We start from the raw sequence: 3,649 nt of genomic DNA on the forward strand, positions 1-3,649 counted from the left end.
ATTTCATTCTGATTGGAGATAATTTCTTCAAACATCTTTTCAATTTTAGACATAGGAAAGCCTTGAGAAGATTGTTGTTGTTGAAAATTCTATAGCCTAGGCTGAAAATTAGGTCTTGCCCCCATGGATGGTTCTTGATCTTGGTTATTTCTATAAGAGAAATTAGGATGACTTTTCCATCTAGGGTTGTAGTATTTGAGTATGGGTTGTTCTGCCTTTGATTAAAACCCATGATGATGTCACATTGCTCTAATTGATTGATTTGTGTAGTTATAGCTCACAATGGACATGAGTCATTTGAATGTTCAGAACTTCCACATATCTCACAAGAAGAAACAATGGCATTGACCGTACTTGAGCTAGCCCCCATATTTTCAAATCTTTTTGTGAGAGCATCCAGTTTTGCAGCTAATAAAGTAACTACATCGACATCAAACTTCCCTGATGCTTTTGTTGTTGGGTTCACACAAGAATAGCCACCACTTCTTTCATTAGCCCATTGATGGTCATTTTGTGCTACACTTTCAATTATTTCTTCGGCTTCATCCAAACTCTTATTCATAAGTGTCCCTCCAGCAACTGAATCAAGGGGCACCTTCGTATGATAATTGATGTTGTTCTAAAATGTATGTAGCACTAACCACCTTTCCAAACCATGGTGTGGGCATTGTCTGAGCATACTATTGTATCTATCCCAAGCTTCAAATAGAGATTCTGAGTCCGCTTGCTTGAAGCTTGCAATGAGATTCCTCATATGAGCCATTTTACTTGGAGGATAAAATTTGTCAAGGAATTATTGCTCACATTGCTCCCATGTGGTGATGCTATTTGCAGCCAAAGAATTTAACCATTGCTTGGCTCTATCTCTCAAAGAGAACCCAAATAATAATAGGCGCACCGCCTCAGAAGGAACACCATTCATCTTCATTGTGCCTCATATCTCGTAAAAGACCTCTAAATGTTGGTTAGGGTCTTCATGCGGTCCTCCACCAAACTGATTTTGCTGCACCATAGATATAATTGTAGGTTTGATCTCAAAATTATTTTCTTCAACTGAAGGCCTTGAAATACTAGATCGAAACCCCTAGCGTAAGGTGCTGCATAATCCTTTAGTGGTCTATTAGCTATGATAGAATGTTCTTGTTCTTCTTGTTGTCTTTGTAGAATTTTTCTTCTATAAAATGTTCTGTCTATCTCAGGGTCTAGAGGAAGAAGTTCTCCTGCAAAGTTAGATCTTCGCATACACAAGAACAAGATAGCAAGATATGTTTACAAAAGAAAAAGAAGAGAGAAACTAAATCCAAAGAAAAACAGAGAAAAGTTAGACAAAAAAAAATGTTAGAATAAAAAATGCAGAATTAGAATTACAACAAAAAGAATTGACAAGAATGTTACACAAGAAAGGAAAAACTTATGAAAATAGAATTCTAACAATTAGATTCAACTATGCAAATGGAAAGAAAAGTTATGTTATGTTTAGTCTAACTCAACTGATAATCTCTAATGTTATACCGCAGTCCCCGACAACGATGCCAAAAACTTGTTGACTATCCGCAAGTGTACGGATATGTCGTAAGAAATAATAAAAGATATTGAATCCACAGGGACTGGAATAAGCACTAAAGATGTCTCAACCGCGTAAGCTAAACAACCAATCAATTGATTTACAAAAGCTAAGTGTAACTATGAAAGGTAAACAAAGAAATGAAAGAATAAGAAATAAGAAATAGGGCAACGATAAAGGGTATGTTCTAGGAGTTTTGGTTTCTTTGTAAGGTTTGTTCGATGTAAATGATCTACCAAATCTTATTCCTCAATTGTCCATCATTTGTAGAAGGTTGTCGATTCTCTCTTGCAATAGACAATCGACCTAGGACTGAAATATATCTAAATGTGATCAATTAGAAATGAACCTATGTTGTCCTTACACGGGCTTGCATGTCACGTGCGCCCCTCGGAAAATCAACATAGAATCCATCACTCCTCAACCGCATTAAGATATAATATATAAACACATACAATTTATCCTACCATCTTGAAAAACCTAATTTTCCCTTCAAGATCACCCCTCAAAGGTCCTTACACGGGCATGTTCCTGTCACGAACGTCCCTCGAAAAATCGAATGAGGAATTACCTCTACAAGATCCAGAAGATATCCAAGCATTCAATCAAGCATGGTAATTAAGCCCTAATCACAACAATCCACACAAGAAAGAATAGATACAAATAGGGCAATATCAAAGAAATAGGAAATTGACACATCCACAAGAGTTTTATATCAAATCATCCTTACAATTACTCCCTCCATCCTAGAACAAGAAATCTACTCCATAAAACAAGGAAAGAAACCCCAAGAGATGAAGATTATAAGCATTCTTACCCCTCAAATCCAAGAAAAGAGAGAAAGAAAACTTATCTACAAAGAAGAACGTCTTCAGATCCAATCCTTGCTTTCCCGGAGTCGATTCGGTAAAGATCCACCCTTAGATCGTCGAAAACCCCTCCAAGAATGGTAAGGAACACCCCAATCTTGTTTCCCTCCCAAAAGGGAGAAGATCCCCTTTGAAATGAAGATGAAACCTTTATATAGAGGGGGAAAATCGGGTGCCACACGACCCCAGGACCTGGCCGTGTGTGGGACACGGCCTGGCTCACTCCCCTCTCTGCCTGTCTCACACGGCCGTGTGTGAGACATGGCCATGTCTGGTTCTGCCACTGCACTCCCTACACGGCCGTGTCGATCCACACGACCTGCGCTGCCTCCGGCTCTGGAGCTCCTGCACGGGCCGTGTGAAGCACACGACCAGGGCATTCTTGGCCTCTGGAATTGTTGCACGGTCCGTGTGTAGCACATGACCAGGGCACTCTTCGGCTCTAGAAGGCTTGCATGGTCGTGTAGTGTACACGGCCTGGCTTCCTCTGGCTTCTCATCTTGGCACGGCCGTGTGAGGTTCACATGGCCAAGGCCACTTCCTTTCCTGCTGCAATTACACGGGCAGTGATCCACACACGGCTTGGGCAACCCCCCATGGCAGGGTCATGTGAGGTACAAGAATGGTGCCTTCCTCCTTTGCTTCGCTTGCAGATTTGGCCTTGAACACGAAATCTTCGCCAAATTGGACTCCTGTGTACAGAAAATGCACAAAAGCATATCTCAGAACCAAAAGAGTAAATATGCTAAAAGGAAAGCTGGAAGTATGAAAATACATAGACAAAGCATGTACAAAGTATGTGAATGTGCGTCAACACATGCTAAACAAGTGTATACAATCTACGCACATCATTAGACTCAAACGAATGCACTCATTGGATTGAGTCAAATCCGAATTAGACACATTGGATTAATGAGTTAGACTCAAAAGGGTAGACTTATTGGGTTATTGGATCAATGGTTAATCCAATATAATAAATTCAACCCATTAGGAGGAATACAAAGAGACAAAAACCCTTGGTATTCATTGGATAAATATAAATAGGTTTTTGGATTTGTTTTTCATTAGATGAGAAAAGGTGTCTCTTGCGCTTCTCTCTTCTTCCTCTTCCTTCCTCCTTGGCTGAATCTTCAAGCTTGGTCGAACCATACTTCTTGCTAGCACAAGAAGATGGTTATTCTCCAAAGGCTTAGTTCGTGTGACGAATGAAGGATAT

The 3,649-nt window shown here is 40.0% G+C and overlaps 1 pseudogene; it reads left to right on the top strand.

Moving 5' to 3' along the window:
• The first annotated feature begins 650 nt into the window (after window positions 1-650).
• LOC122025970 lies at window positions 651-722 on the top strand (annotated as a pseudogene).
• The last annotated feature ends 2,927 nt before the right edge of the window (window positions 723-3,649 follow it).

This window comes from Zingiber officinale, chromosome 9B (assembly GCF_018446385.1).
Source record: "Zingiber officinale cultivar Zhangliang chromosome 9B, Zo_v1.1, whole genome shotgun sequence".
Lineage (NCBI taxonomy): Eukaryota > Viridiplantae > Streptophyta > Magnoliopsida > Zingiberales > Zingiberaceae > Zingiber > Zingiber officinale.